Genomic DNA, 8364 nt, shown 5'->3' on the forward strand with positions numbered 1-8364 from the left:
ATGCCTGCAGCACTTGATATTCCCAGGTGGTCTCCCATCCAAGTACTAACCAAGCCCAACATTGCTTAGCTTCTGAGATCAGACGAGATCAGGCTTATTCAATGTGGTGTGGCCGCAGGCGATTGCATTTCTGCTTTCATGACTTTTATGTTTAGTGAGCTGGGGGTGATTCCTCCAAAATTTCCTTTTGTCCTCCACACATTTCAATTGTAAAATGTAATGCCTGCAGCACTTGATATTCCCAGGTGGTCTCCCATCCAAGTACTAACCAAGCCCAACACTGCTTAGCTTCTGAGATCAGACAAGATCAGGCTTATTCAAGGTGGTGTGGCCGCAGGCGATTGCATTCCTGCTTTCATGACTTTTATGTTTAGTGAGCTGGGGGTGATTCCTCCAAAATTTCCTTTTGTCCTCCACACATTTCAATTGTAAAATGTAATGCCTGCAGCACTTGATATTCCCAGGTGGTCTCCCATCCAAGTACTAACCAAGCCCAACATTGCTTAGCTTCTGAGATCAGGCTTATGCAAGGTGGTGTGGCCGCAGGCGATTGCATTTATGCTTTCATGACTTTTATGTTTAGTGAGCTGGGGGTGATTCCTCCAAAATTTCCTTTTGTCCTCCACACATTTCAATTGTAAAATGTAATGCCTGCAGCACTTGATATTCCCAGGTGGTCTCCCATCCAAGTACTAACCAAGCCCAACATTGCTTAGCTTCTGAGATCAGACGAGATCAGGCTTATTCAAGGTGGTGTGGCCGCAGGCGATTGCATTTCTGCTTTCATGACTTTTATGTTTAGTGAGCTGGGGGTGATTCCTCCAAAATTTCCTTTTGTCCTCCACACATTTCAATTGTAAAATGTAATGCCTGCAGCACTTGATATTCCCAGGTGGTCTCCCATCCAAGTACTAACCAAGCCCAACATTGCTTAGCTTCTGAGATCAGGCTTATTCAAGGTGGTGTGGCCGCAGGCGATTGCATTTCTGCTTTCATGACTTTTATGTTTAGAGAGCTGGGGGTGATTCCTCCAAAATTTCCTTTTGTCCACACATTTCAATTGTAAAATGTAATTACAAAAATGTAATGCCTGCAGCACTTGATATTCCCAGTTGGTCTCCCATCCAAGTACTAACCAAGCCCAACATTGCTTAGCTTCTGAGATCAGACGAGATCAGGCTTATTCAAGGTGGTGTGGCCGCAGGCGATTGCTTTTCTGCTTTCATGACTTTTATGTTTAGTGAGCTGGGGGTGGATCCTCCAAAATTTCCTTTTGTCCTCCACACATTTCAATTGTAAAATGTAATTACAAAAATGTAATGCCTGCAGCACTTGATATTCCCAGGTGGTCTCCCATCCAAGTACTAACCAAGCCCAACATTGCTTAGCTTCTGAAATCAGGCTTATTCAAGGTGGTGTGGCGGCAGGCAATTGCTTTTCTGCTTTCATGACTTTTATGTTTAGTGAGCTGGGGGTGATTCCTCCAAAATTTCCTTTTGTCCTCCACACATTTCAATTGTAAAATGTAATTACAAAAATGTAATGCCTGCAGCACTTGATATTCCCAGGTGGTCTCCCATCCAAGTACTAACCAAGCACAACATTGCTTAGCTTCTGAGATCAGGCTTATTCAAGGTGGTGTGGCCGCAGGCGATTGCTTTTCTGCTTTCATGACTTTTATGTTTAGTGAGCTGGGGGTGATTCCTCCAAAATTTCCTTTTGTCCTCCACACATTTCAATTGTAAAATGTAATTACAAAAATGTAATGCCTGCAGCACTTGATATTCCCAGGTGGTCTCCCATCCAAGTACTAATCAAGCCCAACATTGCTTAGCATCTGAGATCAGACGAGATCAGGCTTATTCAAGGTGGTGTGGCCGCAGGCGATTGCATTTCTGCTTTCATGACTTTTATGTTTAGTGAGCTGGGGGTGATTCCTCCAAACTTTCCTTTTGTCCTCCACACATTTCAATTGTAAAATGAAATGCCTGCAGCACTTGATATTCCCAGGTGGTCTCCCATCCAAGTACTAACCAAGCCCAACATTGCTTAGCTGCTGAGATCAGACGAGATCAGGCTTATTCAAGGTGGTGTGGCCGCAGGCGATTGCATTTCTGCTTTCATGACTTTTATGTTTAGTGAGCTGGGGGTGATTCCTCCAAAATTTCCTTTTGTCCTCCACACATTTCAATTGTAAAATGTAATGCCTGCAGCACTTGATATTCCCAGGTGGTCTCCCATCCAAGTACTAACCAAGCCCAACACTGCTTAGCTTCTGAGATCAGACTTATTCAAGGTGGTGTGGCCGCAGGCGATTGCATTTCTGCTTTCATGACTTTTATGTTTAGTGAGCTGGGGGTGATTCCTCCAAAATTTCCTTTTGTCCTCCACACATTTCAATTGTAAAATGTAATGCCTGCAGCACTTGATATTCCCAGGTGGTCTCCCATCCAAGTACTAATCAAGCCCAACATTGCTTAGCTTCTGAGATCAGACGAGATCAGGCTTATTCAAGGTGGTGTGGCCGCAGGCGATTGCATTTCTGCTTTCATGACTTTTATGTTTAGTGAGCTGGGGGTGATTCCTCCAAAATTTCCTTTTGTCCTCCACACATTTCAATTGTAAAATGTAATTACAAAAATGTAATGCCTGCAGCACTTGAAATTCCCAGGTGGTCTCCCATCCAAGTACTAACCAAGCCCAACATTGCTTAGCTTCTGAGATCAGACGAGATCAGGCTTATTCAAGGTGGTGTGGCCGCAGGCGATTGCATTTCTGCTTTCATGACTTTTATGTTTAGTGAGCTGGGGGTGATTCCTCCAAAATTTCCTTTTGTCCTCCACACATTTCAATTGTAAAATGTAATTACAAAAATGTAATGCCTGCAGCACTTGATATTCCCAGGTGGTCTCCCATCCAAGTACTAACCAAGCCCAACATTGCTTAGCTTCTGAGATCAGATGAGATCAGGCTTATTCAAGGTGGTGTGGCCGCAGGCGATTGCATTTCTGCTTTCATGACTTTTATGTTTAGGGAGCTGGGGGTGATTCCTCCAAAATTTCCTTTTGTCCTCCACACATTTCAATTGTAAAATGTAATGCCTGCAGCACTTGATATTCCCAGGTGGTCTCCCATCCAAGTACTAACCAAGCCCAATATTGCTTAGCTTCTGAGATCAGGCTTATTCAAGGTGGTGTGGCCGCAGGCGATTGCATTTCTGCTTTCATGACTTTTATGTTTAGTGAGCTGGGGGTGATTCCTCCAAAATTTCCTTTTGTCCTCCACACATTTCAATTGTAAAATGTAATGCCTGCAGCACTTGATATTCCCAGGTGGTCTCCCATCCAAGTACTAACCAAGCCCAACATTGCTTAGCTTCTGAGATCAGACGAGATCAGGCTTATTCAAGGTGGTGTGGCCACAGGCGATTGCATTTCTGCTTTCATGACTTTTATGTTTAGGGAGCTGGGGGTGATTCGTCCAAAATTTCCTTTTGTCCTCCACACATTTCAATTGTAAAAAGTAATGCCTGCAGCACTTGATATTCCCAGGTGGTCTCCCATCCAAGTACTAACCAAGCCCAACATTGCTTAGCTTCTGAGATCAGGCTTATTCAAGGTGGTGTGGCCGCAGGCGATTGCATTTCTGCTTTCATTAATTTTTATGTTTAGTGAGCTGGGGGTGATTCCTCCAAAATTTCCTTTTGGCCTCCACACATTTCAATTGTAAAATGTAATTACAAAAATGTAATGCCTGCAGCACTTGATATTCCCAGGTGGTCTCCCATCCAAGTACTAACCAAGCCCAACATTGCTTAGCTTCTGAGATCAGACGAGATCAGGCTTATTCAAGGTGGTGTGGCCGCAGGCGATTGCATTTCTGCTTTCATGACTTTTATGTTTAGTGAGCTGGGGGTGATTCCTCCAGAATTTCCTTTTGTCCTCCACACATTTCAATTGTAAAATGTAATGCCTGCAGCACTTGATATTCCCAGGTGGTCTCCCATCCAAGTACTAATCAAGCCCAACATTGCTTAGCTTCTGAGATCAGACGAGATCAGGCTTATTCAAGGTGGTGTGGCCGCAGGCGACTGCATTTCTGCTTTCATGACTTTTATGTTTAGTGAGCTGGGGGTGATTCCTCCAAAATTTCCTTTTGTCCTCCACACATTTCAATTGTAAAATGTAATTACAAAAATGTAATGCCTGCAGCACTTGATATTCCCAGGTGGTCTCCCATCCAAGTACTAACCAAGCCCAACATTGCTTAGCTTCTGAGATCAGGCTTATTCAAGGTGGTGTGGCCGCAGGCGATTGCATTTCTGCTTTCATGACTTTTATGTTTAGTGAGCTGGGGGTGATTCCTCCAAAATTTCCTTTTGTCCTCCACACATTTCAATTGTAAAATGTAATTACAAAAATGTAATGCCTGCAGCACATGATATTCCCAGGTGGTCTCCCATCCAAGTACTAACCAAGCCCAACATTGCTTAGCTTCTGAGATCAGGCTTATTCAAGGTGGTGTGGCCGCAGGCGATTGCATTTCTGCTTTTATGACTTTTATGTTTAGGGAGCAGGGGGTGATTCCTCCAAAATTTCCTTTTGTCCGCACATTTCAATTGTAAAATGTAATTACAAAAATGTAATGCCTGCAGCACTTGATATTCCCAGGTGGTCTCCCATCCAAGTGCTAACCAAGCCCAACATTGCTCAGCTTCTGAGATCAGGCTTATTCAAGGTGGTGGGGCCGCAGGCGATTGCATTTCTGCTTTCATGACTTTTATGTTTAGGGAGCTGGGGGTGATTCCTCCAAAATTTCCCTTTGGCCTCAACACATTTCAATTGTAAAATGTAATGCCTGCAGCACTTGATATTCCCAGGTGGTCTCCCATCCAAGTACTAACCAAGCCCAACATTGCTTAGCTTCTGAGATCAGACGAGATCAGGCTTATTGAAGGTGGTGTGGCCGCAGGCGATTGCATTTCTGCTTTCATGACTTTTATGTTTAGGGAGCTGGGGGTGATTCCTCCAAAATTTCCCTTTGGCCTCCACACATTTCAATTGTAAAATGTAATGCCTGCAGCACTTGATATTCCCAGGTGGTCTCCCATCCAAGTACTAACCAAGCCCAACATTGCTTAACTTCTGAGACCAGACGAGATCAGGCTTATTCAAGGTGGTGTGGCCGCAGGCGTTTGCATTTCTGCTTTCATGACTTTTATGTTTAGTGAGCTGGGGGTGATTCCTCCAAAATTTCATTTTGTCCTCCACACATTTCAATTGTAAAATGTAATGCCTGCAGCACTTGATATACTCAGGTGGTCTCCCATCCAAGTACTAACCAAGCCCAACATTGCTTAGCTTCTGAGATCAGACGAGATCAGGCTTATTCAAGGTGGTGTGGCCGCAGGCGATTGCATTTCTGCTTTCATGACTTTTATGTTTAGTGAGCTGGGGGTGATTCCTCCAAAATATCCTTTTGTACTCCACACATTTCAATTGTAAAATGTAATGCCTGCAGCACTTGATATACCCAGGTGGTCTCCCATCCAAGTACTAACCAAGCCCAACATTGCTTAGCTTCTGAGATCAGACGAGATCAGGCTTATTCAAGGTGGTGTGGCCGCAGGCGATTGCATTTCTGCTTTCATGACTTTTATGTTTAGTGAGCTGGGGGTGATTCCTCCAAAATTTCCTTTTGTCCTCCACACATTTCAATTGTAAAATGTAATGCCTGCAGCACTTGATATTCCCAGGTGGTCTCCCATCCAAGTACTAACCAAGCCCAACATTGCTTAGCTTCTGAGATCAGACGAGATCAGGCTTATTCAAGGTGGTGTGGCCGCAGGCGATTGCATTTCTGCTTTCATGACTTTTATGTTTAGTGAGCTGGGGGGTGATTCCTCCAAAATTTCCTTTTGTCCCTCCACACATTTCAATTGTAAAACGTAATGCCTGCAGCACTTGATAATTCCCAGGTGGTCTCCCATCCAAGTACTAACCAAGCCCAACATTGCTTAGCTTCTGAGATCAGACGAGATCAGGCTTATTCAAGGTGGTTTGGCCGCAGGCGATTGCATTTCTGCTTTCATGATTTTTATGTTTAGTGAGCTGGGGGTGATTCCTCCAAAATTTCCAATTGTCCTCCACACATTTCAATTGTAAAATGTAATTACAAAAATGTAATGCCTGCAGCACTTGATATTCCCAGGTGGTCTCCCATCCAAGTACTAACCAAGCCCAACATTGCTTAGCTTCTGAGATCAGACGAGATCAGGCTTATTCAAGGTGGGTGTGGCCGCAGGCGATTGCATTTCTGCTTTCATGACTTTTATGTTTAGTGAGCTGGGGGTGATTCCTCCAAAATTTCCTTTTGTCCTCCACACATTTCAATTGTAAAATGTAATGCCTGCAGCACTTGATATTCCCCAGGTGGTCTCCCATCCAAGTACTAACCAAGCCCAACATTGCTTAGCTTCTGAGATCAGGCTTATTCAAGGTGGTGTGGCCGCAGGCGATTGCATTTCTGCTTTCATGACTTTTATGTTTAGTGAGCTGGGGGTGATTCCTCCAAAATTTCCTTTTGTCCTCCACACATTTCAATTGTAAAATGTAATGCCTGCAGCACTTGATATTCCCAGGTGGTCTCCCATCCAAGTACTAACCAAGCCCAACATTGCTTAGTTTCTGAGATCAGACGAGATCAGGCTTATTCAAGGTGGTGTGGGCCGCAGGCGATTGCGTTTCTGCTTTCATGACTTTTATGTTTAGTGAGCTGGGGGTGATTCCTCCAAAATTTCCTTTTGTCCTCCACACATTTCAATTGTAAAATGTAATTACAAAAATGTAATGCCTGCAGCACTTGATATTCAAAGGTGGTCTCCCATCCAAGTACTAACCAAGCCCAACATTGCTTAGCTTCTGAGATCAGACGAGATCAGGCTTATTCAAGGTGGTTTGGCCGCAGGCGATTGCATTTCTGCTTTCATGATTTTTATGTTTTAGTGAGCTGGGGGGTGATTCCTCCAAAATTTCCAATTGTCCTCCACACATTTCAATTGTAAAATGTAATTACAAAAATGTAATGCCTGCAGCACTTGATATTCCCAGGTGGTCTCCCATCCAAGTACTAACCAAGCCCAACATTGCTTAGCTTCTGAGATCAGACGAGATCAGGCTTATTCAAGGTGGTGTGGCCGCAGGCGATTGTGTTTCTGCTTTCATGACTTTTTATGTTTAGTGAGCTGGGGGTGATTCCTCCAAAATTTCCTTTTGTCCTCCACACATTTCAATTGTAAAATGTAATTACAAAAATGGAATGCCTGCAGCACTTGATATTCAAAGGTGGTCTCCCATCCAAGTACTAACCAAGCCCAACATTGCTTAGCTTCTGAGATCAGACGAGATCAGGCTTATTCAAGGTGGTGTGGCCGCAGGCGATTGCATTTCTGCTTTCATGACTTTTATGTTTAGTGAGCTGGGGGTGAGTCCTCCAAAATTTCATTTTGTCCACCACACATTTCAATTGTAAAATGTAAATTACAAAAATGTAATGCCTGCAGCACTTGATATTCCCAGGTGGTCTCCCAATCCAAGTACTAACCAAGCCCAACATTGCTTAGCTTCTGAGATCAGACGAGATCAGGCTTATTCAAGGTGGTGTGGCCGCAGGCGATTGCATTTCTGCTTTCATGACTTTTATGTTTAGTGAGCTGGGGGTGAGTCCTCCAAAATATCCTTTTGTCCTCCACACATTTCAATTGTAAAATGTAATGCCTGCAGCACTTGATATTCCCAGGTGGTCTCCCATCCAAGTACTAACCAAGCCCAACATTGCTTAGCTTCTGAGATCAGGCTTATTCAAGGTGGTGTGGCCGCAGGCGATTGCATTTCTGCTTTCATGACTTTTATGTTTAGTGAGCTGGGGGTGATTCCTCCAAAATTTCCTTTTGTCCTCCACACATTTCAATTGTAAAATGTAATTACAAAAATGTAATGCCTGCAGCACTTGATATTCCCAGGTGGTCTCCCATCCAAGTACTAACCAAGCCCAACATTGCTTAGCTTCTGAGATCAGACGAGATCAGGCTTATTCAAGGTGGGTGTGGCGCAGGCGATTGATTTTCTGCTTTCATGACTTTTATGTTTAGTGAGCTGGGGGTGATTCCTCCAAAATTTCCTTTTGTCCTCAACACATTTCAATTGTAAAATGTAATGCCTGCAGCACTTGATATTCCCCGGTGGTCTCCCTTCCAAGTACTAACCAAGCACAACATTGCTTAGCTTCTGAGATCAGACGAGATCAGGCTTATTCAAGGTGGTGTGGCCGCAGGCGATTGCATTTCTGCTTTCATGACTTTTATGT

General features: G+C 43.8%; 24 non-coding genes and 14 pseudogenes across 24 annotated transcripts; all 38 read right to left on the reverse strand.

Annotated features, from left to right (window-relative positions):
* Position 1: 1 nt before the first annotated feature.
* On the reverse strand, positions 2–120 carry LOC131725242 (5S ribosomal RNA). Its single transcript, XR_009320529.1, has one exon. It is a non-coding gene; the product is annotated as a 5S ribosomal RNA (ribosomal RNA).
* A 100-nt stretch (positions 121–220) lies between these two features.
* Positions 221–339, reverse strand: LOC131725249 (5S ribosomal RNA). Its single transcript, XR_009320536.1, has one exon. It is a non-coding gene; the product is annotated as a 5S ribosomal RNA (ribosomal RNA).
* A 100-nt stretch (positions 340–439) lies between these two features.
* Positions 440–548, reverse strand: LOC131725306 (5S ribosomal RNA; annotated as a pseudogene).
* Positions 549–648: 100 nt separating this feature from the next.
* On the reverse strand, positions 649–767 carry LOC131725338 (5S ribosomal RNA). Its single transcript, XR_009320556.1, has one exon. It is a non-coding gene; the product is annotated as a 5S ribosomal RNA (ribosomal RNA).
* A 100-nt stretch (positions 768–867) lies between these two features.
* Positions 868–976, reverse strand: LOC131725299 (5S ribosomal RNA; annotated as a pseudogene).
* Positions 977–1087: 111 nt separating this feature from the next.
* On the reverse strand, positions 1088–1206 carry LOC131725360 (5S ribosomal RNA). Its single transcript, XR_009320578.1, has one exon. It is a non-coding gene; the product is annotated as a 5S ribosomal RNA (ribosomal RNA).
* Positions 1207–1320: 114 nt separating this feature from the next.
* Positions 1321–1429, reverse strand: LOC131725332 (5S ribosomal RNA; annotated as a pseudogene).
* A 114-nt stretch (positions 1430–1543) lies between these two features.
* Positions 1544–1652, reverse strand: LOC131725327 (5S ribosomal RNA; annotated as a pseudogene).
* A 114-nt stretch (positions 1653–1766) lies between these two features.
* LOC131725356 (5S ribosomal RNA) lies at positions 1767–1885 on the reverse strand. The gene has a single exon (XR_009320574.1). It is a non-coding gene; the product is annotated as a 5S ribosomal RNA (ribosomal RNA).
* Positions 1886–1985: 100 nt separating this feature from the next.
* Positions 1986–2104, reverse strand: LOC131725352 (5S ribosomal RNA). The gene has a single exon (XR_009320570.1). It is a non-coding gene; the product is annotated as a 5S ribosomal RNA (ribosomal RNA).
* A 100-nt stretch (positions 2105–2204) lies between these two features.
* LOC131725324 (5S ribosomal RNA) lies at positions 2205–2313 on the reverse strand (annotated as a pseudogene).
* Positions 2314–2413: 100 nt separating this feature from the next.
* Positions 2414–2532, reverse strand: LOC131725336 (5S ribosomal RNA). The gene has a single exon (XR_009320554.1). It is a non-coding gene; the product is annotated as a 5S ribosomal RNA (ribosomal RNA).
* A 114-nt stretch (positions 2533–2646) lies between these two features.
* On the reverse strand, positions 2647–2765 carry LOC131725344 (5S ribosomal RNA). Its single transcript, XR_009320562.1, has one exon. It is a non-coding gene; the product is annotated as a 5S ribosomal RNA (ribosomal RNA).
* Positions 2766–2879: 114 nt separating this feature from the next.
* Positions 2880–2998, reverse strand: LOC131725369 (5S ribosomal RNA). Its single transcript, XR_009320587.1, has one exon. It is a non-coding gene; the product is annotated as a 5S ribosomal RNA (ribosomal RNA).
* Positions 2999–3098: 100 nt separating this feature from the next.
* Positions 3099–3207, reverse strand: LOC131725320 (5S ribosomal RNA; annotated as a pseudogene).
* Positions 3208–3307: 100 nt separating this feature from the next.
* LOC131725351 (5S ribosomal RNA) lies at positions 3308–3426 on the reverse strand. Its single transcript, XR_009320569.1, has one exon. It is a non-coding gene; the product is annotated as a 5S ribosomal RNA (ribosomal RNA).
* A 100-nt stretch (positions 3427–3526) lies between these two features.
* Positions 3527–3635, reverse strand: LOC131725300 (5S ribosomal RNA; annotated as a pseudogene).
* A 115-nt stretch (positions 3636–3750) lies between these two features.
* Positions 3751–3869, reverse strand: LOC131725339 (5S ribosomal RNA). Its single transcript, XR_009320557.1, has one exon. It is a non-coding gene; the product is annotated as a 5S ribosomal RNA (ribosomal RNA).
* Positions 3870–3969: 100 nt separating this feature from the next.
* On the reverse strand, positions 3970–4088 carry LOC131725347 (5S ribosomal RNA). Its single transcript, XR_009320565.1, has one exon. It is a non-coding gene; the product is annotated as a 5S ribosomal RNA (ribosomal RNA).
* A 114-nt stretch (positions 4089–4202) lies between these two features.
* LOC131725301 (5S ribosomal RNA) lies at positions 4203–4311 on the reverse strand (annotated as a pseudogene).
* Positions 4312–4425: 114 nt separating this feature from the next.
* LOC131725312 (5S ribosomal RNA) lies at positions 4426–4534 on the reverse strand (annotated as a pseudogene).
* Positions 4535–4645: 111 nt separating this feature from the next.
* LOC131725333 (5S ribosomal RNA) lies at positions 4646–4754 on the reverse strand (annotated as a pseudogene).
* Positions 4755–4854: 100 nt separating this feature from the next.
* LOC131725366 (5S ribosomal RNA) lies at positions 4855–4973 on the reverse strand. The gene has a single exon (XR_009320584.1). It is a non-coding gene; the product is annotated as a 5S ribosomal RNA (ribosomal RNA).
* Positions 4974–5073: 100 nt separating this feature from the next.
* LOC131725345 (5S ribosomal RNA) lies at positions 5074–5192 on the reverse strand. The gene has a single exon (XR_009320563.1). It is a non-coding gene; the product is annotated as a 5S ribosomal RNA (ribosomal RNA).
* A 100-nt stretch (positions 5193–5292) lies between these two features.
* On the reverse strand, positions 5293–5411 carry LOC131725374 (5S ribosomal RNA). The gene has a single exon (XR_009320592.1). It is a non-coding gene; the product is annotated as a 5S ribosomal RNA (ribosomal RNA).
* Positions 5412–5511: 100 nt separating this feature from the next.
* LOC131725368 (5S ribosomal RNA) lies at positions 5512–5630 on the reverse strand. Its single transcript, XR_009320586.1, has one exon. It is a non-coding gene; the product is annotated as a 5S ribosomal RNA (ribosomal RNA).
* A 100-nt stretch (positions 5631–5730) lies between these two features.
* LOC131725340 (5S ribosomal RNA) lies at positions 5731–5849 on the reverse strand. Its single transcript, XR_009320558.1, has one exon. It is a non-coding gene; the product is annotated as a 5S ribosomal RNA (ribosomal RNA).
* A 102-nt stretch (positions 5850–5951) lies between these two features.
* LOC131725370 (5S ribosomal RNA) lies at positions 5952–6071 on the reverse strand. The gene has a single exon (XR_009320588.1). It is a non-coding gene; the product is annotated as a 5S ribosomal RNA (ribosomal RNA).
* Positions 6072–6185: 114 nt separating this feature from the next.
* LOC131725246 (5S ribosomal RNA) lies at positions 6186–6305 on the reverse strand. The gene has a single exon (XR_009320533.1). It is a non-coding gene; the product is annotated as a 5S ribosomal RNA (ribosomal RNA).
* A 100-nt stretch (positions 6306–6405) lies between these two features.
* LOC131725328 (5S ribosomal RNA) lies at positions 6406–6515 on the reverse strand (annotated as a pseudogene).
* Positions 6516–6615: 100 nt separating this feature from the next.
* LOC131725256 (5S ribosomal RNA) lies at positions 6616–6735 on the reverse strand. The gene has a single exon (XR_009320543.1). It is a non-coding gene; the product is annotated as a 5S ribosomal RNA (ribosomal RNA).
* Positions 6736–6849: 114 nt separating this feature from the next.
* Positions 6850–6968, reverse strand: LOC131725247 (5S ribosomal RNA). The gene has a single exon (XR_009320534.1). It is a non-coding gene; the product is annotated as a 5S ribosomal RNA (ribosomal RNA).
* A 116-nt stretch (positions 6969–7084) lies between these two features.
* Positions 7085–7203, reverse strand: LOC131725341 (5S ribosomal RNA). Its single transcript, XR_009320559.1, has one exon. It is a non-coding gene; the product is annotated as a 5S ribosomal RNA (ribosomal RNA).
* Positions 7204–7318: 115 nt separating this feature from the next.
* LOC131725245 (5S ribosomal RNA) lies at positions 7319–7437 on the reverse strand. Its single transcript, XR_009320532.1, has one exon. It is a non-coding gene; the product is annotated as a 5S ribosomal RNA (ribosomal RNA).
* Positions 7438–7552: 115 nt separating this feature from the next.
* Positions 7553–7672, reverse strand: LOC131725257 (5S ribosomal RNA). The gene has a single exon (XR_009320544.1). It is a non-coding gene; the product is annotated as a 5S ribosomal RNA (ribosomal RNA).
* Positions 7673–7772: 100 nt separating this feature from the next.
* Positions 7773–7881, reverse strand: LOC131725302 (5S ribosomal RNA; annotated as a pseudogene).
* A 114-nt stretch (positions 7882–7995) lies between these two features.
* On the reverse strand, positions 7996–8114 carry LOC131725275 (5S ribosomal RNA; annotated as a pseudogene).
* Positions 8115–8214: 100 nt separating this feature from the next.
* On the reverse strand, positions 8215–8333 carry LOC131725272 (5S ribosomal RNA; annotated as a pseudogene).
* Positions 8334–8364: the final 31 nt, after the last annotated feature.

This window comes from Acipenser ruthenus, unplaced genomic scaffold (genome assembly GCF_902713425.1).
Source record: "Acipenser ruthenus unplaced genomic scaffold, fAciRut3.2 maternal haplotype, whole genome shotgun sequence".
NCBI classification, from domain to species: domain Eukaryota; kingdom Metazoa; phylum Chordata; class Actinopteri; order Acipenseriformes; family Acipenseridae; genus Acipenser; species Acipenser ruthenus.